The sequence below is a fragment of the Uloborus diversus genome, chromosome 1, assembly GCF_026930045.1.
Source record: "Uloborus diversus isolate 005 chromosome 1, Udiv.v.3.1, whole genome shotgun sequence".
In the NCBI taxonomy this organism is placed as follows: Eukaryota; Metazoa; Arthropoda; class Arachnida; order Araneae; family Uloboridae; genus Uloborus; species Uloborus diversus.
The window spans coordinates 22,391,321-22,409,333 of record NC_072731.1 but is presented as its reverse complement, the minus strand read 5'-3'; the positions used below and the strand labels follow the sequence as shown (position 1 = coordinate 22,409,333).

At 33.5% G+C, this 18,013-nt stretch overlaps 1 long non-coding RNA gene across 1 annotated transcript in view; it reads left to right on the top strand.

The window, feature by feature from the left end:
* The window catches only part of LOC129228373 (uncharacterized), a 35,814-nt gene extending 19,272 nt beyond the window's left edge, over positions 1 to 16,542 (top strand). The window contains exon 4 of the long non-coding RNA XR_008580917.1: positions 16,406 to 16,542. This is a non-coding gene — a long non-coding RNA (uncharacterized LOC129228373). The remainder of the gene's footprint in view (positions 1 to 16,405) is intronic.
* The last annotated feature ends 1,471 nt before the right edge of the window (positions 16,543 to 18,013 follow it).

Genomic DNA, 18,013 nt, shown 5'->3' with positions numbered 1-18,013 from the left:
TTGATGCTGCTCCCTATCAAATATTCTCACTACTTTTTGAGCATCAGTCGAGCTTCATTTGGCATGCAGAAAAGATGCACTGCAAATAATCAAACACTTTTTGAACACTACTTGCACACGTACACTTGTCTCCTTTTTTAAGAACACTATTTTTGTAATAGTTATTAGAACCGTTTTGTGAACACATGTCATAATACTTTTTGAACACGTACACTTGTCCCCTTTTTAGAACACTTTTTCCGGTCAGTTTTCAAAACACTTCTAGAAACACTGTTCGGAAAATGTATATCCTTTTTGCGCACATTTTAGACATTTCATGAGTAGTGTAAAAGAATGGTTTTTTAACACTTGGGCTAAACATTTTGTGGCACACGTTTTAGTACAGTTTTTAGGATATGTTTCGGAACAATTACCGATCACTAATACTCTCGCGGAATGTGTGCTACCCAAGTATAAAAGAAGCTTATAAAAAGAAAAAATACTCACTAAATTCATTTTTGTTGAGACTGCAGGCTTGATGATGTCTTTAGGCTTTGAGTGAATATGATTATTAATCTGTATTATTAGTATGAAAATTTAAAATCTAATGGCATCTCAAAACCAATTTGAATAGTTTACAGCAAAATGACAAACGAGCAAAAAAAGTAGCAAGAAATTGTTGTACAAAATCGTATTTACTACAGAAATGACAACTAAATTTGAAATAAAAATTTTCATAAATAAGTTTTCAAAGCCAATCAATTGTGAAAAAGTAAACAAAAATGTGTCAAAAACAAATGATTACATAAATTAATTTTAAAAAAAAATAATTCGTTAAGAACAAAAACTTTTTTATTACTGTCTATAAATCTAATTTGCTTACGTTCCTACTATTTAGCTACTTAGTAGTCTACTGCTCGGTTTATGATTAATGACCATTAAAGAAGGTAGTGTTCTTTTATACCAATAAAATGCAATGAAATTCTTTAATAACTAATCATTGCTGTGAAACTTCACTGCAAAGATGGAATTACCAATTAGTTAGCATTTAGTTTTTCTTTCTTGTGCAAACCAATTTCATTTGAATTAGGCCAAAAAAATTCCATTTTACTCATTCCCGGATGTATGTTTAGTGTTTTCGACCCGTCTTCAAGAGCGTATGAATGTACCGGCAATGAAAATGCCCATTTTTTATAACTACTGAATTCATTATCACGAGTTTTCTCGTGACGTCAGTAAGTACATATGTATCAGAGGTGAATTCGTAAATGTTCCAGTATCAGAGACTCTAATGATAAATGATTGAATAACGATTTTTGGCCAGTTTTGTGTGGAAGCGGAATTATATTTCTTGAAAAGTAACGGCGTTCCAGTAAGACCAAGCACGAATTCACCCCTGGTTTTAACGTATCTCGCATAATTGAAAAACTGTATGCCGTAATAAGTTAAAATTTTGTATGTAGACTGAGTGGAGTCTGGTTAAGCATCTCCGTTTTTGGTGTGCACAGAGGTTCCAAAAGTAGGTTTACACTTTTTCTTTTTTTGAGCCAAATCGGTGTAGTTTTCAATGACGACTAAGAAGCATATTTTTCTCGATTATGTTCGATTCGATCGAATTCCATCTACCAGTCACGTAGCGAGATATTTTCTTCTGGGTGGAGTGAAGGAAATTTCTGGTTTCACTTTTGGTTGATAGAATTCGTTCGAATTGAATCATCAATTATGTTAGATTGAATGTGCCCCTGAAATGATGTTATGAATGGACGCCAACTTGGTGAAAAATTGAGCGACAAATATTTCACTAGGTACTGTTTCTAAATTGTTATTTCAGTATGATTTTTTGGAAAAATTACTTCTGGAATAAAATTTTGTGAAAATCCGATTATTAGGTTGATCGAAAGTTATTAAACGTAACTTGCTTTTTATTAATGGCACATTCAACTCGATTGTGTTCAATGCGATGGGATGCTATCTACCAGTAGCGCAGTGAGAAATTTCAACCGGATGAGGCAATGCAAGTTTTGACTGTTATTGGCAGATACAATCTTATTCGAAACGAATTACGTTGGAGTTGAATGGGTCACTGCAGCTTAAAAAGTTTCAGTTGTACTTGAATTTTTTCAATAGTGCGATTTTCTTTAAATAAAAACACGAGTTGCCAGAAATTCCTGGTCAAACTCGTTTAATTATACTTTGAAGTACAGAGTGCTGTTTAAAAAGTTAAATTGTCTCAAGGAAGAAATAAGTTCCCTAATGCAGCTAAAAATTAAAACACGTATTTAATTTACATTTTAAACTGATGCACCTAGAACCTCTTAACTCCTATTTTGCAGTTTACTAAACACATCTTGTCGTAAAAAAAAATTTTTTAAATTAACCTAATTGACATAAATACACATTTCAAAATTTACATCACATTGATGAAAGTAGTATTGCGGAATCCTCATCGTCTTTGGGCAAAAGTTTAATTAATTGAGTGCTGATCAATTTTGACTTATTTTGTTTCAGTCGAACGTTTAAGTAAATTTAGTGTGGTAGGTTCATTGTTTCAAAGCTTTTCAAAATACGAAAAATATGAATTTCAGTTTCAAATATCTGGAAACTTAAATACAAATGACGTCAGAAAAAACGTCTTTCATAACTCGAGCTTGAACAGAAGTATGTTCATTTCTTTTCAATGAAAGGAAATCTTGAAACGCATCTGCAGAAATCATTTGCAGTTTTACTACTCAATAGTCATTTAACTCAATATTTTTTAAATTAATTTATTTGACACATGTGCAGATTTTAAAATTTACATCGCATTGCTGGACAGTTGTATTTCAGAATCCTCGTTTTTACATGCAAGACGATTCTATTGTAAAAACTTAATTTATAAAAAGCTATTTTTTACATTTATAAACTTTATCAGTTGAACACAAATAATATATATCAACTTTAACGCTAAATTCTCTTGGATAATTGGATAATATTTTTCTAGGATTAGACCCCCCCCCCCATCCTCCCTGCCCTTTTACCGTGAAATATAGCTGAAATGTTTTTAAGATATCTTTTTTTTTTTATTTACGGCGAAATTCTCCGAGTCTCCTTCTTCTAATGTCTTCAAGTTCAGCTTAAAACTATAATTTCAAAATTAAATTTTGAAACATTGAGGTTGGATATCTCCATAAGTCCCCTAAAAATTTTCTTAATTCTTCACCTCTGAATCGTTTTCGGAGGGGATCATTCATAGAAACTCTTACCCTTATAGTTTACTAAAGACCAATCTAAAATTGCAATTTTAAAACTCCAGTTTAATTCATTTTTCTAGACCCCGCCCGCCTCGTTTTCTCACCTTTACATCACCCAAAAGCAGTTTAAACGTTATTTTTAAAACATCAGCTTCAACAAATATCTCGGGAAGGTGTCCCTACACCTTTTTTCTGAACATTAAAAATATGGCCTAAAATTGCGTTATTAAAGCTAAAATTAGAACTTTTTTTAATTAAAGCCCTGAAAATTCCAAGTATTATAGTCTGTGGCTCTCTGAGCCTCTCTTTTATAGTATTAAATAGTTTGCATGAAATATATGTATAATATTGAAATATTTCTTTAATGTCTGCAACAGAATGAACTTTTTACTTATCCAATAATTACACGTTTTTCATCAAAATTTTTATCATATGTTATTTAATTTTAGTTCATCAGGTTGTATATTTTTCTTAAATAGAACATGGTCATTTTTCAAAACATAAAATTTTTTATTAACGTGTCGAACAGCAAATTGTAAAATTGATTTAAATAAGGCAAAAAAAAGGTAAATTTCTCAGAATTATCTTCTAAACCAGTGGTTTTAAACCTTTTGTTTTCCAGTCCTATTTTTGAACAATTCCAGGCCCGATATATGTACTGAGACACACATACATTTATACAAGTCGATATAAGCTTTAATAGTTTCAGAAATCAGATTAAGATAGCTGATAGAACTTTTTGCATATATTTCGAGCTCAGAGTAGAAATTCAAACATCCTTTTTTTTTGCTTTACTATGCATTTGTGTTAAATTTAAATTGTGAGACTCAAATTTCATAAATTTATGAAGTGTAACAAATAACAATAAAGGTTATTGATCTTTGTTCCAAGCATAATCGATGGTCAAACATCTGGATTACAATTGTATAATTTTGAAATTTAGTTATTCTTCTACAACTTAAACAGTATGATGAATAAAAGTTTATTGAAAACAAAATGTGAATGATCAGAGATGTACAAGTCCTTAATGTACAAATGCTAACGCATAATGTACACAAAATATGAAGCTCAACAATCTGCGAGTGCTAAGTCAATTTTCAAATGTTTAAGCATAATGTAATGAATAGTAATGGAAATAAGTAACTTGCATTAAATTATTCCAAAGCAAACCAAAACAGCTACAGATGAAATGTGTTGACAAACCATCTGCTGCCTGGACTCGTGTGTTGGCACTCGAGGTTCAGTATCTAGAACATATTCGGAATACTTTCCCTTATTCAGAACACTTCATAGCGCACATTCACATATTAGGATCACTTTTTCTGAAGCAAAGTGTTCCAAACTGTGCAGGTTTATTTGCAGTGTGCTTTCTACCAAGTTGAGTAAATTTTGTGTTGAACGTTTTGAACCTTATCGTGAATAAATAATATTCACGAGGAGACTTCACGGTCTCGGAAATTTAGATCAAGATGAAATTTCAGCAGATTAGTAGTACCCCTTGAGAGTATCCACACAATAAACACTGTAAAACCCGCGTTAGATGTCAAAATAATGAAAAAGGTTATCCTTTGAAACTTGGTTAAATCACTATTCTTCAACGCGACTCTGACTATGCAATATGCGATGCTTCCAAAATTTTTCAGAAACAATTTTTACAAAAAAATTTTTTTAGACATGGGGCTCATACTCCGGTGTTACGACGAAAAATATGGGGCAATGTTGCAAACAACATGCTCCAAATGTTGACTTTGAATTTGGCACCTCTCTATCCCCTTAGGAGAATGTTAATGGTTAATAAAAAGCTCCCTTCCCCTCCAAATAAAAATAATAGCTATGAAACTCCAAAAAGAAAAAAAGAAAAAAAAAAAAAAACAAGAAGTTCCGTCCAGGACTAAACGAGCCTATTTTCCAGTATCCCAATAGATTTTCTAGTATATGATCAATATTCTCAAAATTAGCTAAAATCGCAAATTATTTCAAACATAACTTTTAAACATTTTAAGATTTTTTAAATTAAAATATGCCTCGCTGATCTGAAGAAATAGATGCGTAAAAAATAAATAAGCGAACAACTAAAGTAGCAGCAAATTTAAACAAAGCAGCTAATATAGTTATTTCCATTTGAAAAATCTTTAATAGCTTTAAAAAGAATAAAATGAATGCATTATATAAAAAAAAAATCTCTTGTTTCTTCCCTGTGGCAAAAAATAATTTAAAAAAAAAGATGAATGTACTTTCAAAATAAATAAATGAATAAATAAATAAAAATCAGCAACAGTCAACTCAAAAAAATAATTTTAATCATCAAAAAAGAAAAAAATGTCTGCCTTATCTTTATGTCTTCGCATTGCTCCACCAAAAACTGAATACATAAATTAAAACTTTAGAGTGAATATAAAAATAAATCATATCAACCATAATTATTTTACAGTAAGACCTGCAGCAATGGGGTTGTTTCCTTCAGTCAAAAGTAGTACTTTTTGTCACTGAAATTGATATAATAAGCAAAAAAAAAAAAAAAAAATAACATGGACTCAGAAAATACTTTCATTTTCCCAACAGGTATTTTTTAATTAATTTTTTAAAATGTCTGATTTTGCAAACAAGGCGTGGTCTTCATGATGTCACAAATGATGCACTATGGCGCATCTTTCTACTGCATTTCCACATTTTGATAATCAAGAAGCGAATTACAATTGCGCTCTACGCTTGCTATCAATCATATCGTTGCCAATACACGTGAGTAAAGAGGCGAATTAAATATTTTGGACCGTGAATGGCAACACTGAATGGCATTTCATCATTTGTGATGTCATCCGCAGAAGCGTTAAACGATGAAAGAGAACCGATTTAAGTAATTTTTTAAAAATATTAAACTTAAAGAAATTATTTAAAAAGTAGTCAAATTCTATGTTTTTGAGCATGCTCTTTCAGAAAAAAATACTTTTAAAATTTTGGAAACGACTCCATTGCGGAATCGGAGTCAAACTCATTCCTGGGTTAAGCAGTCAGAGTCGAGAGTCGAAGGTTTTTATTCAAAGACTCGGATTCGGAGTTGGTCATTTTCCTTTAAAGTCCGCATTTCTGCCAATGTGTGCGGAGTCAGAGTCGGACTTATTTCGGTATTAAGGAGTCGGAATTAGAGTCGAAGATTTTAAATTTCCAAGAGGCGGAATCCGTCTTTTTTCTTCCGTGTCTAAATTTTCGTCAAAGCTGCGGAGCTAGAGTCGGGTTGGGGAGTCGGATTAATTTTCACCTACAGTAGTCGGAGTCGGAGTCGACCGCTTCAAAGTTCTAGGAGTCGGAGTGGGAAGTTGGTCTCATCAGAAGTTATTTCCAACAAAACATTTTTAAAGCAAATACGACTATAAGTTTGGAATCTATATTTACTTTTATTTTCTCCGTAGGCGATAATGTTACAGTATTTGAACTGCTCAAAATTGAAAGGAAAATTGTTCAAATCAAAATGTGAAATATGAGAATGAGGTATCCTCGCTGAGATCTTTCGAAGAAAAACAGAGTTTGTTCGAAACGGACAGTTCATTCAAAAGTTATTGGGGGGGGGGGGACCGAGAGACCGACATTTCCCCCATCTCAATACCCTACTTTAAAAATTTTAATTTTTCGATATTTATTTATTTACTAGTTGCGTCGCTCGGCTTTGCACGGTACCCCTCGAAAATAAAAGTTATATTAAGTGACTCATGTTCAACAATCAGGCTTGAACAAAGAGAGAGAAAAGAAGAAAAAAAAACAGTAAAATTTTGCTGCAGATTGCGAAAAAATAACCAAAAAGTAAACTTTTTAAATTCTCCACCTAAAGGAAAAGCCTTAAAAAAAAGGGTAGACTTTTATTTGTTCATTTTCGAGGAAAAGAAGGGCAAGAGATCTTTCTTCTCGATAATTTTCTTCACGCTACAAATTTTAATTCGCAACTCCAACAAATTATAGGGGGCGCTGCAGTCACTGTTTAATGGCGGATGAAAAAACTAAAACAAACGCACGCCGTAACATATAAATTGCTTCTAAACTTAGGAAATGACAGAAATTTTTGTTTGCATGTATGATTTTTTGTTCTTTATTCATTTGAAAAGATTTTTTAAAGTCTTTTGGTTATTCTGACCCATGTAGAAAGAGATTAGAAATCAAGAAGTATTACGAAAGTAAAAAATTAATGCAGAACACACAGTAAGTTATTCTGAAGCAGCCATTCTCACGATGTTGAGTTTGGTATTCATAGATTTTTGGTTCGCTTCGAACAGCATTTTCATTGTGTACAGTTTTTTCTATACATTAGTACATATTATGTCCAGTTTTGTGACATTTCCGGCATTTTTTGACATTTTTGTTACATTTCCGGCATTTGTCGACATTTTTGCCACATAGTGCACATATACGTGACAGACTATCAAGCGTAACATTTAACACTAGATAATTTATTTCTATGACTATATGATTGGATATCAAAAGAAATCATCATGCATTTAATTCATTCGTCATGGAAATGATTTAACTGATATGCGAAATCTTGTCAAGATACATTATTCTTTCACACAATAGTAAAACCATAACTCTAAAAACAGATTTTTGGCGAAACTCTTCAACCGATAATGACAGCTTTAGCAGAGCAATCAAGTAAAGTTGGCGCGATATTTTAGCGATTATAATTCCACGCTTTTATTTTTATTGTTCAAATTCTTAACGTTCTTTCTGGATTTTTCAATCTGTTCTGCGATAAATATTTTCAAGTAAATTTATTTGCATACTGTCCATTTCAGTTGGATGCTGTAGTAACAAAGGTTATTTAAATCATTTATGTGGAATTAGGTTAAGGAAAAGAGTAATTTTTCAGCACGGCCCTAGTGTCCAGTCAATGTTGTTAAGTCCGCTTTTTTTCATCGAATTGAAAAACTGATATTTATTCAAATTCACTCAGAACAAGATAAATAAAATGTGTACTCACAGTTTATATCAGATGTTTTTGATGTTACGCTGTTGCGAATGACGATTCCAAATGATGAATTACGCAAATAAAAAAAAAATACACATAACAAACTGTTTGTTTTGCCCAAAATGAACACGTGGAACGCAATGTTTTAGTTTTTTCGGAAGTTTTGTAAATCACCGCAAGGTAGCGTATTCGAGCTCTGGAGTTGCGAATAAAAGCATTGTTACGGAAAGTTGGGATGAAGTACTGAATAATAATTTGAATGGAGGAAAGCCTTCGAAAAATAGGGATTTTATGTCGAAATCTATGTGTTATAATTAATATATAAATATAGTTTTTAATTGAAATCTCCGCTAATTATTATCAGAGGATTATGTTAAATAGCCAAACATGAAGACGGGAAAATTACGAATCCATCGATACCTGGTTCGATGGTCAGTTCACTGGCGTTTGGGAGATGTAACTCGGACATACATACATAGATACATAGGTGCATTCGCTCAGTTTTTAATTATATAAGATTTTATTTATTTGACTTTTTTGTTTTTCGCGATATTTTTAAGATGCATTAAGCCTTTACTTCATGCTTTTTTTTTTCGTTTTATGGCTTTTACTGGGAAAGTAGGCTAAAAAGGGGAACGGGGAAGGATCTATTTAAGAAAAGGTGGGACGTGATGGAGAGGGGGGGGGAGGTCGAATAGTGGTCCTATTTAGATTTAGGTGACCATTTTACGTAAGAATCAGCCAGATTAGTGTCAGAAGTATTTTGACTTCTGTTTTGTTTTGTTTTTGTCTTTTTGCCGCTCAATGTGCTTTCTGAGGCTGATTTCATATCATCGTTTGTTACTACCAATCCAGAACCAACATCGTCCTCTACTAACAGATCTTGAACCGCCTCTGGGAGTGCAGCTGAAGTCTCTGAGACACCAATGTCTAACGATAACCCTAGGATTTTTTTCCAGCAGATCTTCCACTTTGTCACATATTGACTACTCCAATTGAGACAAATTGAAACATTAGGTCCAAAGCTTAAAATCAGGAAAGGAAAAAGAAAAAAAAAGAAAATTCCCGCAACCCTAAATGATATTCCAATTAAAGAAGCATTCAGACAAGAGCAGTTAGAAGCTAAAAAGAAAAAAAACATAATTGCATAACAAAACAAAAAGGAGTAATTACGTTAAAATTTACAAATCAAAACCTGCGACAGGGAAAAAGTTCGTGTACACTCTGTAAAAAGGAAATTCGTGAACGATTCTGATGACAAAGTAGAAAATCGTGTGTGCATCTATTGTTTAACAGCACACAACCAATCCAAAAAAATACAAGGCTGGATTCAATATCTTAACTGTCAAAACGTGGTTAAATGACAAGTATGCGAAAGGAAATACTTTTTTTTTTTTGCTGGTATAATCTAACAGTGATGATGAAGATGACTAAACAATTTATGTTTTTAATTAACAATAAACCCTGTGGTTTTATTTTAGCTCATAGAATGTTCTTTAAATAACTAATTGTAATTTTCTTATTTCTAAACTGTGTTTCATGAAAAATAAAACATTTAAATTTGGTTAATTATCTATTTTACCTACTTTTGGTATCACTTTTAATATGCGTAAACGTGCCCCACTCGACGCGTAAACTTGCCCCGTGTTCGGGGCAAAAACCACAATGTCTAAAATTTCTTAAGGAAGAACGTAAAAACTAGAAAAATCATTGAAAAAATCCGCGTAAACGTGCCCCGGTGTATCCTACTTAGCAAATTTTTATGCTGTCTTTAATCAACGACGAGCGCATCCAAAGGCCATGACTGGGGACTTAAAGATTTTGCACACTGTATTGTTAGCACAAAAATTTGCTGTTTGTCCATTGAACATTTGTAATGGCACTGAGATCTGAGCAGTGAGTATCCTCAGGCACGGTTTTATTTGCTAGGCCTTGAGATCAATTAAGAAAGTACAGCATAGGACTCCAAACCTGGAATGCTCAGGACCGTACCCTATCCAGATTTTTGATACTGACTAAAAACATTAGTGAAAACTCTCTTATCGTGTAGAATTTGATACGTTTTTCCTGGTTTCGCAAATGTCCGTGCTAAATTTATTCTATTTTTTGATCAATCTGAATGTAAGTATACTTCATTATGCTAACACAAACGTCGGAGATAATTTACACCTACGTACAATCCGTGAATGTTGCTTTTTATTGTTAATATGCCGATCAATGGAATAGATAAATCATTTTCACTAAAATTAATTTTTTACTTTTCTTTAGCGAGCTTTAAATTACGTACTTATGAGAAGAAAAAAAGAATCATGGTTAACTGAAAGTGGATGTTATAAGATTGCTGCACAACTACAGCAAACGCCTATGCGCGAACGCCTATACGTGGCATTGAAAAAACGTTTAAAAATAGCTGCACTGATAGTACTGTGTGTGTAATTCTCGAACGTTATCAATTTTGAACTCTTAAAACTTAAAAAAATTAATTAACGAGCTGATGTGTGCATCACATGACTTACATGTTGGCATACACCAACTTAATGTTATTTCCCCATTATTGGCAATTTTAATGTGATTCAATAGTTAACTCTCTAAATATCACCAACGGTGACCAAATTGAAACCTGATTTTTAAAAAATGCCAAATATGTCACCAAGTTGACGACAAAATTTGGCGACCAAAAGGCTCGCGATATATCGCCAAGTATCCGCCAAATTATAACACCACTTGAGTTTGCATCGAAATTATCAATTATTTCCCCCCCCCCCAAAAAAAAAGGTGAAATAGACCCCTTTAAAAACACCCGAATGCAACCAAAAGGGGAGGTGCACAACTAGACCCCACTAGGAGTCTACGTACCAAATTTCGGCTTTCTAGGACATACCGTTCATACATACGCACATACATACCTACATACAGACACGAGAAAACTCGTTGTAATTAACTCGGGAAACGTCAAAATGGATATTTCGGGTGTGTCTACGTTCTTAGGTATATATTTACGTGTGGTCGGGTGGAAAAAAAAACTCAACATTAATTTGGGGGCGAGTAAAATGGGAATTAAGGCCGATTTTTGAGTGAAATTTTTTTCGCGAATACAATACTTCCTTTTTTGTAAAAGTAAGTAAAAAAGAATGTTCTGTAAATTTTGTATAACAGCCACAAGATTTTTTGTGCAATGCTTTTTAGAAGCTTGCGTACATGAATACACACATCAATTTCTTTTATGTTACCAGAAACCAGACAAATACATATTACTTAATAGTCGCACAAAACACCTCGTATGAAGTAGACGTCTAGGGTTTTTTATTCCTAGTATAAAGTAAAAGAAGTTCAGTATTCACAAGAAAGTTTCCACGCAAATTTCAAATTAAATGTCGTTTTTACTGGTCATGAATATTTTTTGACTAGTTTTTTTAAAAGGCGCATATATATGTTACGGCCAAAGCCCGAAGTTCGGCCAGTTCGCGAATTGGCTGGCCAATTCGCGAACTGGCCAAGAGGTTTGGCCAAAGCCCGAAATACTTGCAATTAATATTGCATTTTCTACTTTGGCTGGCTATTTCGCGAAGTGGCCGGGAATCCTTGGCCAAAGCCCGAAATGATTACGGTAGATTTTAGGTTGACAGGTATATGACATATCTGTCGCTTCCAAAGGTACGGCGGGGAGTGCAAGTGATAGAAACTAGGAAGGAGGTTGGTCCAGGGCCGCCGAGAGCCAAATCGAGCCCCTTGTCATTATCGTCACCTGCCCCCCCCCCCTCCTCCTCACAACACCAGGAAAAGTTATTCTACTTTGATTCCGAGTTGGGCCCCTAGTTTTGGATTAGGCTGACATGATGGCATCGGAGGATGCTATCACGTCCCTGAGAAGGTCCTGCCAATGGTTATTAAAAATTTCGATCGCGCTTTACTTGCCGTTAGTTCTTTGACGGAGCTATGAGTGTGTATTTCTCGTATTTGCACTTCTATATGTGAATACTTTCAGTTGAAATCATATTCGATAGCTAATAAGGGGTCATTCAAGTATTGTCTAAGCAACTTTTGGTCATTTTGTACCCCCTCCCCCTCTCTCACCTTGTGAGAAAAAATAAACATACGCTATACTCCCTTCCCCTTTTGCTTACATAAGATTTTATGACATTTTGTACGTCACAGGATGCTCTTTCCCCACGTTTTTTGTTGTTGTACTGTAACTGCTTCGTTATTTAATGCTTGCCTTAGAATTTTTGTTGCCCCTCACCTCTTGTCAGAGAAAATAAGTAGCCCTCGGGATCTTTCCTTTCTGCTTACATAATACTTGACCGACCCAGCTAAAATTAAACATAAGGCCGTGTTTCTCAACCTTTCAGTGTTTGCGACACAAATTTTAAATAGTATAATTTTCATTTTGAAACCAAACCTAATGACAAGTAAGGGATTTGTTGTGTGCTCCTCTCCTTAGAATTCTACTTGAAATCAATTTTATTTAAGATCCCCCTACCACCCTTACTCCCAATAAGGGTAGATGTATGATCATTAGTTTCTATTACACTAGAAACTTCAAAAAATCTTTGCAAAACCATATCTCAGAGAAAATCTCCAAGTCAAAATTAATCATGACTAAAAAAAATAGCCATAAAATAGTGATAAGAATCCAAATATTCGAGTAATTGTGAATAAAATATGACAACGTATATAAAGTACAAATTCAAAATGAAAAAAGGTTAAAAAACCAGCAAACAGCTGTTTCGGCACTCTAAAATACAAGTGCCATCATCAGTGCAACTAAAAACGAAGACAGGTTCAACCCGACTAAAACACAGTCGAGGCGAACATTGGAATGAGAGACGAGTTGTAAAAGATATGAGAGCAGTACCTGGAAACGATGACGTCAAGGTTACGTCAGAACTACAGAGGACAGTTGCACTCAGGAGAAAACGTCACGGACAAAAAATAAATCAAATAACAGACTTCCAAACATTAGGAAAAGGGGGAGTGCTAGACAAATCATTGACGATTAAATTAGCATTTTTCCATATGTAATATGACTCCCAAAAATCTAAATCATGAATGGACGAACACTCGTGAATAACTTTGGCGGAAGAAAAAATAAAATTATGGCCACAAGACCAACAATGTTGAGCAATCGAGGAGCGTTTGAGATCCTGTTTTTTGACGTAGTTTTCGTGTTCTTTTATCCGGAATTTGAGGGATCGTCGAGTCTGCCCAATGTAGGCCAATTTGCACTGGCAGGAAACACTATAAATGCCCCATTTGTCAAGGTTCTGAACAGGGTGTTTAAGCTGTGAAAATTTTAATTTATTAACATGAGAAAAAGTGACGGAAAAATGAAACTTTTTTAAGATTTTGGCAATTTGTAGACTGATTTTAGGAAAAAAGGGTAAGACAACGGAACTCGAATAGTTCACAGGAGCAAGTGTTTGATTTTTGTTAGCTGAGCTACATAGCTTCTTATAAATGGTATCAATATTATCTGATGTGAATCCCCGATCAACCGCAATACCTCGTAGGTAATTCAGTTCTGATGAAAGTAAATTGGAATTTGAACAAATGGCTAAAGCACGGTAAATAAAAGATCTAAAAGTAGCCAATTTTTGTTTAGGAGGGTGAACGGATAACTTGTGGGGGGGGGGGAAGAGAAACAGCAAAGGGTTTACGGAAAACAGTAGTTGTAAACATATTATTATGACGAGTGATGGACACATCAACGTTTCGTTTTTAAGGATTCGTTTTTAATTGCACTGATGATGGCACTTGTATTTTAGAGTGCCGAAACAGCTGTTTGCTGGTTTTTTAACCTTTTTTCATTTTGAATTTGTACTTTATATACGTTGTCATATTTTATTCACTATGCAGTACAAAGTTTTCGACTACTTTTTATGTATTCGAGTAATTGTCGGAAGCACAAGTTTTGTAAGTGACTTATTGCATGAATAATATCAGGGGTGATTGTGAGTTCATCAAAAAATACCTGAAAGTTTTAAAGCGAGAACGGGGGGGGGGACTTTGGCTCCTATTACTTAAGTGCACCTTTGCCATAGTATTAAATGTATTAAATAGTTCTGAGTCAAAATATTGGGTGTAAGGGAAAAAAAAGGTAATTAAAAACACGTTGTATCTAGAACAAAAAGAAAATCTTGCTCCTTCATCCCCCTTAGGAAAAAAGAATTTAGCTCAAATACAGAACAATTTATATAAATGATCATTCCGTATCCTCTAGAAGAAAAAGTTTAAAATTAAAATACTCATTGCAAGTACAGCAAGACGAAAAGAAATTCAGTTAAAATACGCACAATCAGATTAACATAAAATAAATGTAGTAAAACGTGAGTAAAAACTATTTGAAAAAAAGGAAGAATTAACATAAATACTATGACAGTAAGAACAACCTTTCCTTAATGTAAAAAGAAAAAAATAAGAAAAATATGCTAAGTTTTCCAGATTGCATTCCCTTCCGAAATATTGATTCATAAAAATACGAACTGTTTTACAAGGGGAAAAAAACAATACTAAGTGTAAATTAAAATAAACATAATCACATTTATGTATAAAATATTAATAAGTACATGTAGAGGAATTTTCGACAAAACGCGGCATCAAAGTAATTTCTTTAAATAATATTAACAAGAAAGCTATTTTTTCTTTATGTTTGTCTTAATGAACCCTTAGTATTGAGGCTTTGCAAAATACTTTAAAATCTTTTGAAACAATATTTCTTGGTACAATATGATCTAGAATCTTTAAAATTAGGTCTATGGAGCAGAAAAAGACTGCCAATCGTCCTTAATTCAATAGAGGCAGTGAGAAGTAAACGGATGTATGTGACAAAATTAAAAATTTGGAGATAACGCGTACAAATGTTAGGTGAGCCCCTCCTTTGTCTTGGGCAAGAGATAGTAATAGTAGCCCTGGTAGGTACTGCTGTACAGCATGATTTAGAGAAAAACATTAAATGAAAGCCTACCTAGGACGTTATCTTTATAGTCGTTTTGCTCAAAACTTGAAAATGTCCACTTACATCCCTTGCTTCTCACTGCCTCAATTTATCTTTGTATTCGCACACTTAACACAACGCATTTATTTAAGATGTAATTCGCTCATATGAAGGGGGCAAATCCAATCTTATTACGCAATCACGTTGTTACATCATTTACTGTCTCTGAATAATATCTATTATGGCTTTAATATAGAAACAGAATGACACGAGATCATATTTTTATGTGTTATAAGTTCATTTTTGACACGAGATCATATTTTTATGTGTTATAAGTTCATTTTTAACACAGAGGTATCCCTTATATTTGAACTTCGTTTGTGAAACAAGTCAACTTCAAGAAAAAAAAAACTGTACACAAAAGTACTTATTTTAAAATGCTACATTTTTAACAGGGAAGCACAATCTGGTCTTGGTTTCTCTCTTCGTACTTTGGCCGATCGTCCATAGCCACTTCGCGAATTGGCCGGCCAAAGCCCGAAATGAAGAAAATTTCGGGCTTTGGCCGGTACGTTTTTGATAATGTTGGCCAGTTCGCGAATTGGCTGGCCAATTCGCGAACTGGCCGATTTCGGACTTTGGCCGTAACATATACATTATACAAGCAACCGAAAGATCCAGTTCGACCAGTCCCGAGTCAATTTTAATTCGATTTGTCCGGATGTCTGTCGGAATTTGCGTATGCATCTTGTATGACTCAAAACATTATTTGTGGAAGGTTTATGTGTAAAAGTGCACTTTTTTTTAAAAAAATATTATGTATAATTTTCGGATATTTCTTATGGAATAAATATATTTTAATAAATCTACCGAACGTTTTGAAAATTGTATAGTATTGTTTAATGCGTCTTAAAAGTAATTGTCGTAAAAACGTTTAGCAAATTCGGCAGATTTGTGGCAAAATGCGCTTAATTTTGAATTTCAATCCTGTCAGTATTTTTGATGCATCGTCATTTTGGCTGTTTTTAATCTGTCGCGACAGCCTCTCTCAGACTTTTGGACTTCCAGGACTTCGGTTGTCTAGCGATGTCCAGATACTATTTCGAATTTAATAGTCGTGCAAGAACGTCGTCGTGTGGTTTCACAACATACTTTTTTTATTAAGAAATATTGGTCTCTTAAATTGTAAGGAATTCACTTTTCATCTTCCTAGTTTCCTAACAGTAAAATATTCAACATCTACAGGTATATTTGTTTTAACATGTTTGAATGACTGCATAATTGTATATAAATACACTTTATCTCTTGCAGGCTAAAATGTCAAGCTTTAAGCAAGACAAAGACTTCGATAAAATTATGCAACAGGACGGAAGACACCATTCGGCAACAAAACACGCATAAGCATTGTCTGATGTTCTTTCGGCTCAAATAAAGTCTTCTGAAATGTTCTTGTTAGTTGAATGTGTCTTTAATGGGAGCCTGCGCCTAAAAACATGTATGGCACCAGAAGAAGTTCACGTCCAAAGTTTATTTTTTGGTGCAGTGCATTTTGCACGAAAGCAGTCTTTCTGGTGGAGTTGCCTGTACTTTATGTGGTTTCCCCGATCGGGAGAAAACTTTAAAATCTCTTATCTAAATATTGAAAAATAATCCTGATGATTAACACATTTATTAGCTAATTTTACTTCGAGGACTAATTAACTTAAGGTAGGAAATTAATTTAGTAATACATAAAATTGCTTTGTTTTCAGTGTGAATATGAGGGAAAATAAGAAATATATATAAGGAATCGCCCGACTCGCACTGTTGACGCGACACGACAAATAAATACACAGTATTTAAAACTTTCTATGTAAAATTCCAAACTAGGTATGATTAAAATTTTAAGTTAAAATGATATCTGAAAACCTGAGAAAAATGCATGATATAACTTAAATTTAAACAGTACAAAAAAGAAAAAAAAAAGTCACTTTTTTTGTTGAAGGAACAACTTTACTGCCGAAAAAAAAATATTCCAATGCAAGTTTTATAACGAAATGCAATACTATTTCTTTATGTTCTGTAATAACCAAAACGAATTTCCAATCTCTACATTTTGAAAAAAGCTCAGTCATCTAAACTAGCTCACATTGCCCCACATTCCCCTATTTGCTTGAAAAATGAAAACCTTAAGAAAGGACCTGAAAATGAACCTTAAAAATTTGATAAATGAACAAAATGTTTCAACAGAGTCTTTGAAAATTCGAGTAAGCACTTACCCGAACTCACCGACAATATATTCTTCAAACACCGAACTGCATATTACAGTATTAATATATCAGTACCTGGACGACCGAGCCTCGCTCGGTTTTAAAAGAATTATTTTTTGTCAAATTGTGTTTTTTTAAGGTACAATACTTCACGCTTTTATCCCAATCGAGATTTTCTTTTTGAATGAGTACTTTTAGTTTTTAAGCCAGAAAATGATGTATACAGCATGATATCCATCAAAACTGATGATCCTCAAACCATTCCAACAAATGATAACAACTGTCTTAACAAAACATAAACAATCTCAAGACATACACTTCTTTGAAATAAAATTTAGATGCGGGATTTAAAAAACATGTTAAACTATTTGAAGTGTAAAAAGAAAATAAATAAATAAAATAAAATAAAATAGGATGGTCAAGCAATAGTTTCACTTAAAAAAGAAAAAAAGCCTTACATCGACTTACATAATGCTTTTGAATTTGTTTTCAGCCAAGTGTGTTTAAAATTAGCCAAAGTGGTCAATATCAGACAAGCCTGGCAACCCTAAGTAAGTATAAAATTTTAAAGCGAGAAGAGACAAATTTTCATTGTTATGGTTGCAAATCGTCTGCCTGATGCGTCAACTCACAGTTTACTTCAAGGCTTAACTCAATTTGACTTTATATT